General features: G+C 46.0%; 2 long non-coding RNA genes across 3 annotated transcripts in view; one reads left to right on the top strand and one right to left on the bottom strand.

Annotated features, from left to right (window-relative positions):
* Positions 1-1,680: 1,680 nt before the first annotated feature.
* On the top strand, positions 1,681-6,077 carry LOC109277411 (uncharacterized). 2 transcript variants are annotated; one of them, XR_002085135.2, is made up of 3 exons: positions 1,681-1,857; positions 2,651-2,825; positions 5,971-6,077. It is a non-coding gene; the product is annotated as an uncharacterized LOC109277411 (long non-coding RNA). The 2 variants fall into 2 exon arrangements; XR_002085136.2 differs by having other exon boundaries at positions 1,681-1,853.
* Positions 6,078-8,115: 2,038 nt separating this feature from the next.
* LOC109277330 (uncharacterized) overlaps positions 8,116-19,719 on the bottom strand; it is a 29,885-nt gene continuing 18,281 nt past the window's right edge. The window contains exon 3 of the long non-coding RNA XR_008421591.1: positions 8,116-11,314. This is a non-coding gene — a long non-coding RNA (uncharacterized LOC109277330). The remainder of the gene's footprint in view (positions 11,315-19,719) is intronic.

Raw genomic sequence — 19,719 nt, forward strand, 5'->3', positions numbered from 1 at the left:
AACTCAGTCATGGTTATGACCAGAAGATGTGGTTGGAAAAGAGAGGGAAGTTTAAAGAGACACTTACCAGTCCAGATGAGACATTATAGATTTTTTGCTCTAATCATTTCACAAATAACCAGACCTCGAACTCTTCCAGAATGTTCCAGAGCCTTGCCACTTATGGCATAAATGAAAACCTTCTGGGTAAAAGGGAGCCATAGAGAAAATAAAATGACATATGGGTAGAAGTAAAAGAAAGAAAACAGGATCTGAAATTGAGAGGAACATAAAGGCACGTGACATCAAAATGCTGGATGTAACCAAAAACATTATCCATGGTTTCCATTTGTTCCTCTTCATTCATTTTTCATTTCTGGAAAAGGAAAAAAAAAGTCTAGAAGTTTCTAAGCAGCTACTGAAAATTTTTCATATTATCTCCATATCTAATTCATGAAGTATTGAACTTGCATTTTGGACAGTTACAGAAGAACAGAATCTTTGAGTTAATCTGCCCAATGCAAGAATCCCCCTGCAGCACTTCTAGGAGGAGTGGCTGTTCAGCCTCCGCTTGACTACTGCCTGACGAGGTCCTGACTCACGGCCTCATTGAGCTCTTTCCATGTTTAAAAAGCCTAATTCTTTGAAGGCTCTTGCTGTTATAAACTCAAAGTCTGTCTCCCAGTATTCCCTCTTCCTTCACCTCGGTTCTGCCTTTTCAAGCCAACAGAGGCCTCACTGCTTTGAAGGTGCCTCTCCTTCAGCTTTATCTTTCACAGCCTTGTCATTCCTGATTCCTCAAACTAGTCCTTTTAGGACATGGTTCTAGATCTCTCAACATCTTGGTCTCTCCTCTGGAAATGTTGTAAAATAGCCAGCATTTCTTTTACAGGTAAAACACAGGAGTTAACATAATTCTCCAGATTCCATCTGGCCTGTGCAGCAAATTGGGAGCAGCTCATTCCTGACTTGACCTTTTTTTCTTTTCTTTTCTTTTTTTTTTTTTTTTAATGAATGCACCTAAGTTACAATCAGGCCTGAGATCACAGACTCAGGCTGGAGCTATTTGGCCTTGTCATCATGAAAATAGCTTAGGCCCTTTGCACATAAGCAAGTGAGCAAATCTCACAGGCAAAGTTGACCCCCTAACAGACTTTGGTGAAATTTGGGAAAGCCAAGAGAAAGGAAAGGCATTGCCATGGAAAAATGGAAGAGTCCAGGTGGTGGAATTGTGGGTTCTGTGCCCAGGGAAGATGGGTGCCTGCTGGCCCACAAAGAAGCCCCTGGATGAGTCCCTGTTCCGGGTACAGGCCTGTGTGCTGGCAGACGAGCACTGCATGACTGAGCTTTTGCACTTTTCAGTCTTGCTCCCTGCTGCTCAGGATTGGTTGGGAGCAGGGTGGACTTACCTTTCCATCTTGTTCATGGCAGTGAGAGCGCTGGCCTGACCATGCAAAATGGAAATTAATACTCAGGACCCCAGTTACCGGAGGGCTTCAGTCAGACCTCCCAGCAGCTTCTCTGTAACCCAAGGAGCACCTAACTCCAGGGATGCCCCTCCTCCCACTGGCCTTTCCGTCCCCAAGAAGACAAGGCCATCAGCGCCCCAGGAGGGCTGGCAGGCGTGGGCAGGAGGGTGTGGTGACTCCACCATTGAGCTGTGACCCTGGGGTATGCCACATCTGGGGGGGCGGGGGCAGATCAAGGAACTGGGGGCCGCTCTAGCTGCGCAGATTGGCCCTCTGTTGTTGCCTCCAGATCGGAAAAATCAGGCATATTCACAGATGGGCCCTGCCTGAAATCCAGGAGCGGTCTAATTACAGAGCTACGGGTCTCGGTTTTCTCTGTTACCCTAAATCCTGGCATAAACCATAGTGAGTAAGTCAGGAACTAAATAAACACTAGCTTTCAAGGGAGGGAGGCGGCGGTGGAGGACGAGGAGGGTGGGGGAGGGTGGAAGCTCACCGAGCTTCTATTGGTAGAGGAGGATCACGTGATCTGAGGTGCACTAGGATCTTTCTGAGCACACAGAAGTTTCTTCCACTCGCTCATTGTCGGTGGGACCGGCCTCCCTCACCTTTTTGGGGCTTTGTTTCCTATTAATCTGCCTCTTATCATGTCAAATCCATTCGGGAGTAGGTTGCATATATCGTCTTACACTACTATTCTTCCTGGCCAATTAAGTCACCGAGGAAATACAAAGCAGCCTGGTTTGTCTTCACTTTTGCCACCCGATGAGGCACCCTATGAGGCCCTGGGCTCACCCTATGTTATTTGGAGGTGTTGATGTACAGGTGCTTTCTGTCTCTTTGGTTCAGCTAGCTGGAAAGTACATCTCCCTTTGCAAAGTGGAGCCCAGGGCCAGTGGTTATAAAATAGAGGGGAGTAGAAAAGATGACAGCATCCCACATGCGCCCTCTGCCCCAGGCTCGGCCATGAGCCCCAGGCCCCTTGGACGTGAAGAGAGTGACTGGGGACAAAGAGACGCCCTCTTGGGCTCCCCAGTCCGTCCACCCTTCCTCCCTACCTGGGAACTCTAAGCCCTGGGCAGAGGCATACCACACATGGCCGCCTCCCTGACCCACTGAGCTTCCTGTAAGGTTTGGGAAGTTTGCTGAACTGTTACCTTGTGTCAACTTTTTTATTTGTATATCACATCTCTGAAACTCAGCTATACCCCTCACGGCTCATCTCTGGGCTCAAGACGAAAAATAACACCTCCTGAATGAATGAATAAACCCGTAATGGTCACTCCCCTGGTCCACAAGGAGGAGCTGGGCCCTTAGGGGATGTTTCCATGGACTGATCAACCCTGGGGAAGCTTTTCAGAAAGCTGCAGTCAAGAGGTGAGTTTATCTTTATGTTCGACTCTGAATCTTTACACTCTGGGTTGGAATATCCCGCAAAGGTCACTCGTGAACAGTCCAATGATTTGAGATTTATTTTTATTTTTATTTTTTTTAATGAAATTTATTGTCAAGATGGTTTCCATTAATTTGAGATTAAAAAAAAAAAATGTTTTCCTATGACAACTTTCAAGCCAATGCAAGAGTAGAGACAGTTCCCATGTATCTACCGCTTAGCTTTAACAAAATCAACTCTTGGCTGATTTTGTATCACTTATCCCCTGTCTGGTCTGTTCGTTAGGCCCCCTCCCCAGCCAGGATGATAAACAAAACACCCCAAACAAACAAAACACATCATGTCATTTTGTTCCTAACTATGCAGTGCATATGTCTAGAAGATAACTTTTGTTTGAAATAATCACTTCTGTGCTATCGTCAAAGTGCTCTGACCTTTGAGGCAGAGCCTAAAGGCTGATGAGCCCCTTCCCATAAGCCCCTGTGAAGCCCCTATTTACTAGCACATGGGACGTCATGAGTGCACCAAAATCTTACATATTTCTGTCCACCTTGCCACTCCTCCTCTTTTCCCAATCACCTGCTGTCAGGAGGACTGGCTTCTTACAAGAGGTTTACATGTATGGATTTGGGAGCAAGTCTGGCTTAGAATCCCAGCTCCACCATTTCCTTGCTCTGTGACCTTTGACAAAATACTTAACCTTTCTGTGCCTCAATTTCCTCATCTGAAGGCGAAGCCCGTTCATAGTATGCGCATACTTGGTAGAGTCGTAAGGATTAAATATACTAAAGCTAACGTGAAGCTCTTAGAACAGCACCTGGTGCATAGAAAGTACCATGTGTTTGCTTTTATTATTATCCTTTGCTTAGTACATGCATCATCTCCACCAACACCGCCTATATCCTGAATTAACTGACAAATGCAATAACGCGTTGTAGTTATTTCTCAAAGTATTTTCGTACATTTCGTCAGGTGCCGTCCTGCCATAATCTAGGACGGTTCAGGGAATTCGGAGGTGTTATTGCAGAACAGGGGAGGGCAAAGATTCAGCCACAATTGGCCCTGTTCATGATGAGGAGAAATTAGAACCAAACAAAGGGCTAACAAAGAGAAAGCTCGTTAAAAAAAAATAAAGCATATTTGTTATAGTCTATCATCATACATGAAAAAGAACATTTAATGACAGAAAAATTATTCGTGCCGAGTAAAGCGAAAAAGGAGGGGCACCTGGGTGGCTCAGTCAGTTAGGCATCTGACTCTTGTTTTCGGCTCAGGTCATGATCTCACAGCTCGTGAAATTGAGCCCCGCGTCAGGCTCTGCACTAACAGAATGGAGCCTGCTTGGGATTCTCTCTCTCCTTCTCTCTCTGCCTGTCCCCTGTGCTCACTCACACTCTCTCTCTCTCCCTCTCTCAAAATAAATAAACTTTTTTTTTAAAAAAGGAAAAAACTAAAGTGAAAAAGAAAAGCTACAAAAAGGCATGTAAACTATGAATCCACTATGCTTTTTTTCCCTTCAGGTATATTAGTCTTGTTTAAAAGACTGGAAAAATATACATCAACATAAATGTTATTTCTCAGTGGAGTAACAAAAAGTCATTTCTCTTTTCTTGGGTTTGAAATTTCTTTTTTTAAATAAACAGATAACCTTTTTTATTATATTGGTAGCATTTACATTTCTTCATGGCATCTAATAATAATAATAATAGATTGTGTTTGAAATTTCTGAATGCTACATAACGAATATGTATTACATTTACAATAAGAAAAGGTTACCATTTAAAAACAGGATAAGTAATTGTACCTGCAACATGGTTCAGTTACGTAGAAGATCTGTGAAAACAGCAATGTTAATGGGAGAATTGTGGATAATTTTTTCTTTATATTTTTCAGGTTTTTCCAAAAATTTTATTCTGAGAGCATGATGTTGCTTTTAGGTAGATGGTTCATATAGGGAAACTGAGGCACAGTAGGTGGGCAGGAAGTCTCTCTGGCTTCAAACCAGCGCAGGTGTTCAGTCGTTCCCAGAGATGCTCCCTTTTGGGTCTATTCCTGACCTGTGACTTAAGGTCAAGGCTATGACTGTCACATAATAACGGTCTTTAAGCCTCTCCTCTCAGAAGAAATGGGCTGCAGGGCCCTGTGTGTTTGGGGTGAGGGTGGGGAGGCTCAGCACCCCTGAAGCATCACCCTGGCCATCTGTAGGAGCAGGAAGCCAGCCCTTAGCTGGGCCACATGGCAGCTGTGTGTCTCCAGATTCTGAGGCTGCAGCCATCTCCCCGCTCCAGATGCCAGCTGTTAGGGAGGAGTAAGCCTTGTAGGCAAATGTGTCCATATGTGATAGCAGCCCACCCAGTCCAAATATTTGGGGGCCTCCCTGATCTACCTCCCCAACAAGTATGTCTAAACCAACACAAAATAGGAATAAAAACAAATAGAGGTGGGGAAAGAAGAAAAAAATGGGAAAATGAGAGAGAAGTATTTTTCAGATAAAGCAGTTGGATCTGATAACAACCCAGGAAACAGGCAGAAGGGAGGGTGGTGTGGCCCAAAGGGCAAAGCTGTGGGTTAGAAGTCACTGACCAAGAGTGTCTTTCACCCTCTGCCTACCTGTATGGTCCAAGGCATGCCCCCTACCTGGCAGAGTGCCTCTTCTGCAAGAGGCAGATGTCACTAAAGAGTAAGAAGGGTTCTTTGCTCCTGGAAGGGGCGCCCCAAGTGCACGTTTGGCCAAATACCCAGAGGAAGAGTGGTTGGTTCACGGTCTTCCCACACATGCCTGTTAGGATTTAGTTGTCATTGCCAGACTCACTGCTTCCAGATGCATAGGTGAGGAATCAGCCGATGGCACACTGGGGAGGCTCCTGCTGGGCTAGCAGGCAGCCCCTGGCCCCTATGTCACAGACAGCAGCAGGTCTGGACCATCTTCAGGGCAGTCAACTCGAAGTGGCTCAGTGGCCCATGGCTGTCCTCCAGCAGGCCCACGCTGCCCAGGAGGACATTCACACACCTGTCCTTTGGCCTCAGAGTAAAGTAGTCTTTTGGGCTCCCCACCCTGCCCCAGCCAAGTGGAATGGAAGGGGGGAAAAAAGTAGCAATGGTCTATTGCCATTAAAATGTTATTTACAGTTCTGGCTGTTCTAAAGATGCCCCTGGGTCACTTACCTGTCTTTGGACAAGAAGAGACTCCAGCAGTGATTTCAAGGCAAGGAAATATGGAAAGAGAGCAACGTTGAAAATTTGGGTAGTAGGAAAGAATCATTCCTCCTTACTCCCTAGCTTCCTAAGTTTTCCTTTAAAATCCCGCCCCCCCCAACCCTCCCACTGGCATCCGTTTGGCTTTGCAGACTGATTCAGGTTCTAGGACTGGGCATGAGTTGGAGGAGGCTACAACGAAAGAAGAAGACTTGATCCCGGTGATGTCATTCCAGAGGGGGTGACAAAAGCCACTTGGCAGGGTCTTCACTAGAATAGGTCAGACAACAGGTTCTGAACTGAAATATGTTGATATAGTCTATGCGCACGCTCATTCTGAATTAACACCAACCCCCAACAAAACATATAGACGGAATCATAAAATGGACCCCTGTCGATAGCAGCCTGTGCCGTTAATGAAGCTGCTGTAGGGGTGGTCCTGTGCCTTAGGATACAGAAGCTATAGGATGACCACTCAGCATCATGTCTGGACATTAAGGTTTGTTAATGTCCATCTCCAAGCAACAGCAGCTAGGCTGTTTCAAAATAAAAGTATCTGGCAGTGTTTGTATATGTCCTACCCTGAGGATAACACAGAGGGAGAGAAGATAGTTACTGGGACCCCAAATTCACTTCAATAGCGTGCAAGCTGCTTCTGGCAGGGTGCACCTGCAAGTCTCAGATAAACCCCCCGGGTCCACCGCGCATCTGCTGGGTGTATCCTTTTGATTGACTTAAGACTTCTTTCTCTCTTTTAAAGGTCCAGTTTGAGCCTCATATCTCCCCCTCCTTCTCGGTGACATCTCCAGTTGCTCTTACAATTCCAAGTCGGTATCATTCGAGTCAAACTAGTTCATGATTGATTAATATTTTGTGTTTCGTATTTATGTTTCTGTTGCAGTTCCAGAGAGTGTAGCCGATGATACTTCTGTCAGCCCCCCCGTGGGGCCTACCCGGAGCTGTCACCAGGAAAATAGTGGCAGACACCGCTCTAAGTATCTAGAGTTTGTCTGTGTTCTGTTGTTTAAGTCACTGTAAGTGAGCCCCCGTGAACATCCGCTTAGCAGCTTCGGAAAGCAGGTGGGTCACACCTAATGATAACCATGACTCTCACCGTAGCCTACGCCAATTCGATGTTTGAATCACATCGTTCAAGTTCATATTCATCAACCAAAGGGTTACAATGAAAACCGTCATTATTACAAATAGTCGTTTGTGCAGTCAGTGGTAACTACACAAGATACGTGTGACAAACAACATCTCTGTGAATAACACTTACACAAGAACACAAACACATCCACAAACGTGAGGCTGAAATGCACATGCTAGCTCCTTCTGGGAGAAGGAGACGCAAACTGTGAATTTTCTTTATATTTACACACTGGTTCCAAAGCTAATGGTTAATATGTTTGCCTCGTTCTAAGATTTAGAATTGTAAGCTATTATATATCATGCATAGGAAATTGATAAATTACATTATGTGCCAAAAAGCTACATATTTCTATGTAGACACCTCTGTTTCAAACGGAAATGTGTAACTGAACAAATAATTCTTCACCAGAATGGAAGTTAACACATAGGCAAGAGCAGTTAACTTGCTAAGTCTTTCCTCCGTGCTAAGAGTATTAGTCTTTGTTTCCTGTGTCCTTAGTATACTTCCTTCCTAGATACATTGAGGGGAGGTCAGTCTGAATTAGAAGTCTGATACAGAGCTTTTAAAACTTTCCTTCAAATACATAAACAAAAGTCCCATACCGCCAATATTAAATTAGGCCTTGTCGAGCCCAGGCCAGTACAGTTTTGCCTTTTACTACTAACTTAAAATGATTTTTAATTCAGGGGCGCCTGGGTGGCTCAGTCAGTTAAGCATCCGACTTCAGTTCAGGGCATGATCTCGCGGTTTGTGAGTTCGAGCCCTGGATCGGGCTCTGTGCTGACCGCTCAGAGCCCGGAGCCCGCTTCAGATTCTGTGTCTCCCTCTCTCTGCCCCCACCCCTCCCTCCACCCCTCCACCCCCACCCCACTCCCTCATGCTCTGTGTGTCTCTTTTTGTCTCTCAAAAATAAACATTAAAAAAAATGTTTTTTAATGATTTTTAATTCAAATATCCAAGAGCCAGTCTTGGCTTTGGCATACAATGAATTGCTGTAGATCATTTACATATAAAAGGACACTTTTTAAAGGCTTTAGGTATTCTCTTAAGTGGGTAAGTAGTACTTGTATCAGTTTCCTCTGGATGCTCTAACAAAGGACCACAAAATGGAAGCTTAAAAGAACAAACAGGGTCTTACTGGAGTTCTGGAGGCCAGAAGTCTGAAGTCAGTTTCACTGGACAAGGTGTCGACTTGGAGGGGTCCTTCTGGAGGCTTTCGGGGTGAATGTTTCCTTGCCTTTTGTAGCTTCTGCAGGTGACCCGTGTTCCTTTGTCTCCTAGCCCCTTCCCCTCACTTCACCCTCTTGCTTCCCCCCTCACCTCTCCTCCTTCCTCCTCTACCTTCTCACCTCCCCCTGGAAGGACCTTGGGATTACAAGGGTCCACCTGGATAAGTCAGCCTGATCTCCCCACCTCAGGGCCCTTTATCCATCACTCTTGCAAGTCCCTGTTACCATATAAAGTCCCAGAGATTGGGACACGGACAGCTTTTGGGGTGGCCTTGTTCTCAGGGCATTTACAGTGAGATGGACCAAGGATACACTTCAAACCGTGGAGCCATATGACATCTGAGCCCCACGTCCTGGAATCAGAGATGGTGCTGGATTGGCAGTGGGGAGATCTGCCACAGCCACAGAAGGGTAGCTGGGGAACAGATGGGTCTGCTTTGAAATCCTGGATCTGACTTACTAACCGGGTAACCTTGGGCAAGTTGCTTAACCAATCTGAGGAGTAACCACAGCTCCCGGGCAGGGCTGTCCCGGAAAAGAAATGAGTTACTGTACGTGAAGTACCTGGCAGAGGAGGTGTTTGGGGAAATAGCTGCCCTCCCTTTTAAACCCTGTTTGGCCTTCCTACCATATCCTCAGTGATAAAATTACACCTGTGATTTTTTTTTTAATTTCTAAAAATTAAAAGCACCTCGCAAATATAGATTCATATGATTATAATAGACAAAACGAGGTAAGCCTACCCTCTGATCGTCTCTCTCCTAAACTGAGAGCCCACTGAGGGCATAGAAAGCAATGGCTTTCCATGCCATTAGTTGAAGGAGTGAGTGAAGTCCATGTATAGAAGAGCTTTGGGTATAAAGGGGGCAAAGGGATGAATGAGAAGAAAAAAGAAATATGAGAGAGTGTGGGTTCACAGGCTCTGAGAAGATAGAAAAGACCATTTGAGCCCACCTTGCCCTGGATATCACACTGGATGATTTAAGCACATCAGTTCCTTGAATTTCAGTGTCCCCACCTGTAAAACGAGCATTATGAAGAGTATCCCACCTCGCTCTAATTATATACCAATAATAATTTACATACAGATTGAGAAAATGTGTGCACAGTGTCATATAAATGGCATTCTGGCCCACAAATCTAAAGTGGCCTCATACCCCATTGTTACAAGATATGGTCAGGAGGGGCAAAAACTGTCACCCAGGTTCAAAATGTGTCTTCCATATCAGCATGGGAAAAACAGGCAACACAACTAAGAAAGAAACTTTGCAACAAAATCTGTCAACAAGCCACTTATCCCCTTCCTCCATAACCAATGCCAACACTCCCTTCTCTAGGACACACCGCGAGCCGTGGACATTTATACCCAGGTGCCTCGCAAGGAAGGCAGCCTGCCAACTGGGCCCCTGCCTTCTAAGGAAAATGGCTTCTAAATGACAGATCTAGAGGCTGACTGCTCTCAGGACACCCTGTAGTACAGGTAGAAGCAAAAGGATCAGAAGCAAGCAGCTTACTTTTCCGTCAGTGCCCAAGAACTAAGGGGAAACCCACATCAGCATGAAGCTCTCTGGTCTCTGTCAGCTACAGAATCACCTGGAAGCAGTGAGCCTCCTCCCTATACAGGGCCTCCACTGGGTTCATTCTTGGGTGTTAGTCCTATTAGTAACCAGGCAGTTTTCTTCTAAGGATCAAATCTCATGGTTTTCTTTTCTGGCTTTGCTCTAGCTATTTTCCTGGGGACAGTCCTAATCCCTGGGCCCCAGTATCCCCACCTTCTCATTAGGTGGGCTGTGCTTAGTTGATCACAGATAAGTAGGATTTTGTACTTGCGATCTCCTAGTACAACCAGTTCATTTTGCAGAGAAGAAAACTGAGGCCCCGAGAGAGGAAGTGACTTGGCAAAGGTGGCAAAGAGGTTGGATGTGAATTTCTGGTCTTTGTCTTGTCTCCTTAGCCAGCCCCTCTGGAACGCAGGGGCAGGGGCTATGGCTTCCTGCTTTTTGAGTCCCTCCAGGTGCCCAGGCCCATAGGTGGGTTGGGGGTAGGGGCGGTTGGAATCTGTAGACACTATCGGTTGGTGGACCTAATTGATGGAACACAGGATAGGTATATTGAGTTGGGGAGAAATTGCCAAGAGTGATCCAGACTGTGAAGCAGGTCCACATGGTTCTGAACAGCCACTTACCAGCTGGGTGACCTTGGTCAAGTTTCTTGACTTCTCTACGTCTCCATATCTTCAACTATAAGATGGCAGTGACCATACCTACTCCGCATGGTTTGAAGATTTACTAAGGCTGATATGCTCAGTAGATAGGAGTTGAGTTTTGTTGTGGTTCTTATTATTGTGTGATTACAGTAGGGACAAGCACAGGGTCACTATGGGAGGTGGGGAAACAGCGAAAATGTCATGGAGAGATGTTGGGAAAGCACAAGAAAACCAGTCCCTTGCCACCGCTCCCGAAGTCAGGGAGCACTGCCGGCCTGCAGAAAATTCCGCTGATTCTGGTGGACGGAGAATGTGAGGCAAGGGGAAAACGAAGTGACTCCCATTCCTGGTGCACAGAAGACCTTCGGCTCATCCACCCACAGGGATCCTGGGAGCCCCACCACATCACCAGAATGGGTGGGGCCTCCCCTCCGTGTTTCCACTCACGGCCTGAGCGGTAAGTGACCCTTTACAGACAGTTGCCATCCACCTGGCTTCCCCTGTGACCGGAGGGGCATAATCCAGGCCAGGGCCCACACTCGACGTGACTTCTCCTCCTAGAAATGGCTCCTCCAGCAAAGCGCTTGGGAGGATGGCAGGCACGCGGAGCTCCAGCTGGGCGGGCCACTCAGCTACACGGAAACGGACAGGATGCAGACACAGCTGTGGGGGCAGAATTCTGCTGTCACCCTGGAAGAAAATGGTGACAGAGAGAGAGATGGCTTCCTAAGGAATTGAGGAAATCTCACCTCGGGGGGCAACACAAAGGTACTAACGCCTGGGTTGGCTCATTTCTGGCAGAATGGCCCTGGCTGACAGGTGTGGTTTGGCATGTATGCGTGGCTCTTCCAGCCCCTGGAGTGAGGCCCTCCCCCAGAGGTCAGTCCTGTGGGCGGTCACAACGTGATCATGTTCTCAGTGAACCTCTGCTTATCACTGCAAAAGTGTTACTGACGATTAAGCATCGAGATAATGACCAAACCGGAGGGATCTGCCATTTTTTGTTTTAAGTTTTTATTGATTTTGAGATAGGGTAGATCAGGGGAGGTGCAGAGAAAGAGGAAGAGAGAGAGTCCCAGGCAGGCTCCACACTGTCCTTGCAGAGCCCGACGTGGGGCTCGAACTCACGAACTGCGAGATCACAACCTGAGCCGAAACCGAGAGTCAGACGCTTAACCAACTGAGCCACCCAGGCGCCCCGGGTCTGCCATTTTAATGGGGGCAGAGCAAAGAGGGAAACCAGTAAGATGAAGGAAAGTAGCTCTGGAATCCAGAAGACTTGGGTGTGAGCTCCACCTGTACCACTGCCTTGCACAAGCTGTGCTGCTTTGCCGGAACTCAGTTTTCTCATCTGTGACATGGGAATCAAAATCTTTCTCGTCTGCTGTGGTTGTGGTGAGGTCCGAGTGAGATATTTATCTGTAAAGGTACTTGGTTAACGGTAAATGCTATACTCTCGTAGTAGGACGTTATTGCTAGCTGTCCCTCTCGAAGTTTATCTCAAGGACTTTTAAAGTTGGGAAGGGAATTCTCAGCTGTACCTCAGATGACAGAGCTTGGGACAGCCCCGCACCCACCGTGTCGCTTTGGGACAGTAGGTGCGTCCTCCAGTCTCGGGCCAGGGTAGCCCTTCGGAACTGAACTGCTGTGTGCTTGCTTGAAACCTGAAACCTTCCAACCTGATGGAAATAAAGCCTTTCCATTGAATCAGAGCAAGCCTGCTAAAAACTGCCCCTTTCAGAAGGCAAGGAAGTAACACCTCTGATGGTTGGGTCCCGTGCTGGCCACTGAGCCACTGAGTCATTCCAAAGGCTTCGAGCGGACCCTTTTCCCCCTTGGGTGGCCCGGAGCCTTCAGGACTTCCTGAGTGTGGGAGCAAAATAAGATAATGACTCTACTAGCTTCTTGAGGCTGCCGTGTTGGCGTGGCGGTGAGTGTGGCTGAAGGGGAAATATGTGTGCGCGTGCACGCGTGTGTGCAGGTGGGGGAGAGAGGGCAGGCAAGAGTAGGGAGGAGGGGGATGAGGCTCATTCGGTCTTCCATTCAAAAGTGCTGTTTGGCAGTTGACCGTACATAGGTTCTGTGGCGGATAAGGAAGATGGGGCGAGAGAGAGGGGACATGAGTGGGGGCGGGGGGGGGGGGGGAGGAAAAAGAGCTCAACAAGGAGGTTATTTGATAGAATATTCTGAGCTGTAGAGTCCTGGGCAAGCGGGCAGGCAGGAGGGCCTTCCCCCAGAGAAATCCTGTCAGGGACTGTGTGGGAAACCTCTCCTGTCAGGTCGTTTTACCCTCCTGGGTTTCTTCAACCAAAGATGAACGTACAAGGCAATTAAAAGAGCTCTTGCCTGAAAAGCAGCAGCAGCCCATTCTGATTCCTGACCCTTCGCAGGTGCTCAGCAAACAGAAATGGAAGGCCAGGCATCAGTCCTCCAGGCGAAGCTGAGTCTGGCTCGGAGCCAGTTTTAGAATCCTGAAGCCCAACTCAGAGGCCTGGGACTAACTCTCAAGCGGGAACCCCTTCTACAGATTCAGGAAGGCACTTTGCACACGGACTCTGCAGTGAGGAGGCAGATAGCACGATCCATTTCAGTAATTTCACAGCAAAATGTCCTTCTCTGAGACGTGTGCAGGGCATGCATTAGGCCTTGCTTCACCCATTCTCAGACCCCTACTAGGAGCCTGGGGGGATTCAGCTCCACCCAAATGACCTTTATTGACAGTACATCCTGTCTACGGGTAATGCAGTGAGGGCTAGACATACACGAGGAATACAGTCCATTCCCTGCCCTTCAACATCTCTCAACTCAAAGGAGAGGGGAAACCCTACCTATTGACAGATGAAGAAACTGAAGCTATATGTGATACCATTAAAACGTTCATTAGTTATTTCCTTCATTCATTTATTCAAACAACTTTTATGGAGTCCACTTGAGGTGCCAGGCCCTGTCCTGGATGCTGGAGGCTGACACAGAGAACAGTCAGGCACATCCTGCCCCGTTGTGGGGCAGACCCCCATTGTCACAGACCATGACAAATAAATGGAACGCTTCGGAATTTATGTTCTGGTGGTGCCCTGGATCCCTGTGACTTGTATCTGTGTGGCTTCAGTTTCATCATATATACATGCCATTCAGAAATGGCATGTAATGGGAAGGTGCCGGGTGCGTGTGTGTGTCTGTGTGTGTGTCCCCAAAACCTCCTGAAATTGCTGCCTCAGATCTCAGGGAGTTCGGGGGAGAAGGATGACTGGAGAATGGTGTGAGAAAAGGCAGCCCCGGCCAGTTTAAGTGATGAAGTGGTACCTGCAAGGAAGAGGTTGGCAGGCGGGGGGGGGGGGGGGAACGGTATAGCTGAGAGCATGAGTTGGACATTCAACCTGCATCAAGACAGTGGTCAAGAGCATGGACCAGGGACAGTCAATTAGCTCTGCCACTTACTAGCTGTGCAATCTTGAGGAAATGGCCTAATCCCTTTAAATCTCAGCTTTCTGACCTATAAAATGAAGATAACTATGCATATCTCTCAAGGGTGTACAGGCATCATTGTGGGGATTCACTGAAATACTCTCTAATATCAGTGGCGCCTTCTAGGAATTCAGTGAGCTATTGTCATTCGTCAGCATCATCATCGTTATCAAAAGTGTCCCACTGGGAAGGAGTAGCATAAGGTGACAATGAGTGTACAAGGGGACTTTCCTGGTCAGGGCAGGCCTGAGTGGATCGAAGGCCCCCTCCCTATCTCTCTGGGGATTTCAAGCACCTGTGGGAGAAAACGACATCGTGAACTAGACCTTCAAGGCCCAGGCTGCATCAGACTGGGAGGGAGTATGCTGCACCTGACAGCGAGTGGCTGGGGCCCCAGAGCCCCTGGCTGGGTGGGGTGGGGCTCTGGGGCCTTTGAAGAAGGACAGCAGTTTATCGGTCTTGTCTCCCCACAACCCCACAAGTGGGTTCCTCAGAAAGAGATAAGCTCAACCCACCAGTCTCCTTCCCAGAGAGCAGGTACTTTTGAGTTTTAAATAACCACATTTTTTTTTCCTATTTACACAAATGCTTATATTTGCAAAGTGTAGAAAAGTTAAATAACATTTTATAATGATCCTGAGCCTCACCACCCAAAACAATCACTCTTCTGCAGTCCAGATATTTTTAGTGCTTTATTTTTTGGTTTTTTTTTTTAAAGGTAAATTTATAATCAGAATAAAATTCTATTCTACTTTCTCACTTAACATTACTTTGTAAGATTTTGCTATTACAGACTTTACCTACAAAATTTTAAGTCTGCCTTTGGTTTTAAATAGATGATGTGTTTTTATCTAATCATTCCTGCACTTTTAGACTGTTCCCAATTTTATACTTTTTAAATAACATCACATTAACATCTTTGGATGCAGCATATTCTGTAACTTGAATTATTTACTTAGATTAAGTCCTCAGAATAGAGTTCATACAGTTAAAGGGCATAAACATTTATAAAGCTTTTAATGTTTTAGGCATCTCAAAATGTCTTCCAGGTTTTTTTTTTAATGTTTATTTATTTTTGAGAGAGAGAGAGAGACAGACAGACAGACAGAATATGAGTGGGGGAGGGGCAGAGAGAGGGAGAGACACAGAATCTGAAGCAGGCTGCAGGCTCCAGGCTCCGAGCTATCAGCACAGAGCTGGACAAGGGCTCAAACTCACAAACCATGAGATCATGACCTGAGCCAAAGTCGGATGCTTAACCAACTGAGCCAACCAGGCATCCCATGTTTTCCAGTTTTTTAATGGTATATGTAACATTAAAATGTTAAAACATAAAGATAAATAAAGTGAATGGAAAAAATGGGATGGTGCCTGGGTGGTTCCAGTTGGTCGGGCATGTTTAGTCTTGATTTCAGCTCAGGTCATGATCTCGTGGTTCCTGAGATGGAACCCCATGTCGCTGACAGCACGGAGCCTGCTTGGGATTCTCTTTCTCCCTCTCTCTCTGCCCCTCCCCTGCTTGCACACGCTCTCTCTCAAAATAAATAAATAAACAAACAAACAAACAAACTAACTAACTAACTAAAAAAAAATAAGATGAATGGAAAAAATGATGCATAATCCTACCACCCCAAAATAACCACTTTTCACATTTTCATATACTTCCTTCCACATTGCTCAGGGGTCATTTTTTATATAAAGTCATTATTTTCCCCCAAAAAATCATTATTTTCACTTATTTCTCCACATCTTTAAGATTCTGTCTACCACATAATTACTGCACAATGGCCCTTTATGTGTGCATGTCATAATTTATATCTTATTGGTGGTTAACGGGATTTCACCCTAATGACTACCTATTATAAACAACACTAAAGCAGATGAAAAAGACCACAGCATTCATGAGGAGGACCCTATCTGGAGGGAGTCATGGAATTATAACCTCAAGCACTCATACATCTCAAGAGATTCACTCATTCAGCACTCTGCAACTAGATTCAAAACCACTTCGATACTGGTTTCACAGATGGAGTATACTGCACTATAGAGCATTGGAGTGACCCGTGCAAGTTCATAGATCTAGTAAGTCTCAGAGATGAGAATTGAAACCTAATGTGTTGGGTCCAATGCTCCTTCCATACACGATTCAATTTGGTCATTTTTGTTCCGAAACATTTTTGTGTTTTGAGCAATTTGAGAGCAAGGTGTGCATAAGGTGGCAATGTGCTAAGGGGGAGCCTGAATAGGATTCATGCCAGCCCGAGGGAAGCTCTCTATTGGTGTGTCACATGTCTCTGTCCTTGACTTTATGCTATTCAGCATTTTAATGAAGATGGATAAAGGAGGCTTACCCAAATTTCAAGTAACATACCACTAAGGTGCTGAGAGACAAGAGCAAGATACAAACTCAGTGGACCTGAAGGGAGGACCCAAACTCTTCCTATTAGAAAGAAGTATAAATATTTATTCTCTTTCCAAAAAGTGGGGAGTTGGGGTGGAGGAGAGGAAACTATATACAGCAAGGGGGGAAACTGACCTTATAGCATGTCTATTAAAAATATTTGAACCTGGGGTCTCCTGGGTGGCTCAGTCAGTTAAGTGTCCAACTTTGGCTCAGGTCATGATCTCACAGTTTGTGGGTTTGAGCCCCGCGTTGGGCTCTGTGCTGTCAGCTCAGAGCCTGGAGCCTGTTTGGGATTCTGTGTCTCCCTCTCTCTTTGCCCTTCCCCTGTCCATACTCTGTGTGTGTGTGTGTGTGTGTGTGTGTGTGTGTGTGTGTGTGTGTGTCTCAAAAATGAATAAACATTAAAAAAACATTTTTTTAATGTTTGAAAATATATTTAACTCCCCCTGCTTAGTGCTGGCCAAAAATGTAATGTGGGAGCCACCAAGTTGCATAAACCAGGGGGCCCCATTTACATGTACGTCAATGAGACAGCAGCCTTGGATATGGTTGCCAAAAAGCTGCAGTGAATTTAGGCTGCCTTAATAGAACTTCTGGGTCATTAAAGAAATCTTCATGATACTTGTTAAAGACTATAAGGTCAGACTTATTCAGTAGGGACTTTTACAATGGCGTTTTGTAGTAGGGGAGAGAGCTTGGGCTCAACTCCAAATACAACAAGGACAAGTGAAGATTTATAGCCAAGGAGCAGAGGCAGTGGATGGAAAGTTACTAAGATGAAACATGGGGGGTAGAGGGGATTCTGGCTAAACAAACTTGACAGGATTATTGCTGAAGGCAAGCTGGAGTGCTAAGATACTGGTGGTTGGGGGGTGGGGGGTGAGGGTGGGGGGTGGGGATAAGGAATTTGCCCAGAAATCAAGGGTAGAGAGTTTTCCCTCAACTGATCCAGCAGAATTCTTGCTAAAAAACGAAGCAGAGGTGAACACAGAAGCCAAGTCAGGGCCTCATGAGAAGAGAGTTCAAAGGTGATGATAAAAGGTCTGAGAAACATGTCGTGTTTATCTTTCAGAAGACATTGATTGAATACCTACTATGCACCAGTTAAATAGTACAGGCAACAAAACTAAATTCCTGGCCCAAAGAACTTTATGTTCTGCTGTCAGTATAGGGAGAGACTAAAAATAAGCTGGTATATGAAAATAAGCAAGATAATTACAGTATGGTAAATACTATGAAGGAAATAAAGGAAGGAAAATTGTATAGAGTGGGATATCATCTCTAGAGCAATTAGTGAGGCAGAGGAAAATGAAGTTTGGGGTGTCAGAGACACAGAGGCAACTCAGAAAATGAGGGAGAGGCTGATTGTGTTGAGTGCCATGGGGAGCACACAGAGCAGAACAGAGGAGTACCCAAAGAATTTGGCAACATGGAAGTCATCTGTGGCATAACCCAAGAGCAGCTTTGGCTGGGATACTGAAAATGGAGGCCCAGTTGGGTGGGTTGAAGAAAGAATGGGAGGTGAGGAAGTAGAAACAATCTTTTCTAGAAGTTTTGCTCTGAGTGAGGAAAACAGAATGGGGTGTGGCTAGTGGAGGATATAGAGTCAAGGAAGGATGTACTTTAAAAGATGGAAGGTATTAGCCCACAATTGTGTACAGATGGGAAGGCTCTAGTAGAGGAAGGGAAAGTGACGATCAGTAGAGAGGGAGGAGAGACACATAATCTTTGAGATGGCAAGTGGAGATGGGTCCAGCGCGTAGGTGGAGGACTCGGCCTTTAATAGAGGCAGGGAGACAGAATGCTTACTACAGAGGAAGCGTTGTAACTGGAAAGAAAATGGAAAATATGAGGTCAGCTGCCAGTAGGCTTATAGGCTTGGTGGTAGGAAGGTGTTAACCACTTCCATTTTCTGAATGAAAAATGAGCCTGATATTGAGTGGAGCAGAATGCAGGTCTGAGAAATAGGGAAAGCTATGAAGTGAGTGCCTTGGGAAGTGAGAGTCCATACTGATGGGAAACTTAGCAGGACTGCTGGGTGGAACGGAGCATCCATCTGAGGTTCACGCAAGCTTCAGATACTGACTCTGGCTAGCTTGAGCAACAAATCTGTTGGAAGAATGGAGAGAGTTCACGTGGTCATAGGAAAAGCTGAAGGACCAGGGACTCATGGACAGCAGCTGTTGGGATGAGTGGATTCCATCCCTTCACATTCAGATTCCAAGGAGAGAGCAATGGCCAGATTGAGGCGAAGAACGATGATTTTATTGCAAATCTCACCAAGACTGTGCTTAGTGGGAGGGGGAGGGATACTTCATCCAGCAAAACTGTGGTCTTATTACCTAAGGAAGAGGGAAAGGATTCTGGACATACAAAACCAGATGACCACTATGTAGTCATGAATTAAAAATAACTAGTTAGGGGTGCCTGGGCGGTTCAGTCAATTAAACCTCTGACTCTTGATTTTGGCTCAGGTCATGATCTCAAAATTTGTGAGTTCCAGCCCCAAATCAGGCTCTGCGCTGACAGTGTTGGGCCTGTTTGGGATTCTCTCTCTCTCCTTCTCTCTCTGCACCTCCCTTGCTCTTGCTCTCTCTCTCAAAAAAATAAACTTAAAAAAAAAAAACAAACATAAGTAGTTAGTAGGATTGTGTGTTTTCTCCAGCAACACTTTTCTCTGGGGCAAGCTCAAAGAAAGTGTGTCATTGGGATTGAACTAAGTAAGCTTTCTGGAATAAGGAGCTTATTATAGTAATTAGACCTTACACAATCGTGGGAGGAGCTGGGCAAGTAAAAGTCCAAATTTGGAGCTGAAGAATCAGAAAAAAGCCACGATCCAGCCCTGGCACTGGAGAATGAGTAGGCATGTGTAGGAATTCTGGAAGCTAGCCATATCCAGCTGCTGCAGTAGGACCACAAAGGGGGCTGGTGTGGAAGTCCAGGGATGGTTGTTGGTTCTCCACTGTTACTGCGTCTGTGAGTTCACACCCAAGTGTCTGGGCTGGGTCTGGTGTCACTGTTGGCCAGCACTGCCAGAAAGTGGGAAGAGAGATCCCGAAAGGGAAAAGTAAGTACAACCCTCAGCGTGTAATGGCTGCTATTTCACTCTGCTTCCCAAATCTTGTACAACCTCACTTTTGACCAACTCTAACCTTGAACCATTCGGCAAAAGGGATTCTGGGAAGCAGTTCCCAGTGTAAATAAGTCATCAATTAAAAAAAATACA

This window comes from Panthera pardus, unplaced genomic scaffold (genome assembly GCF_024362965.1).
Source record: "Panthera pardus isolate Hobbes unplaced genomic scaffold, ASM2436296v1 HiC_scaffold_13, whole genome shotgun sequence".
Taxonomy (NCBI): Eukaryota; Metazoa; Chordata; class Mammalia; order Carnivora; family Felidae; genus Panthera; species Panthera pardus.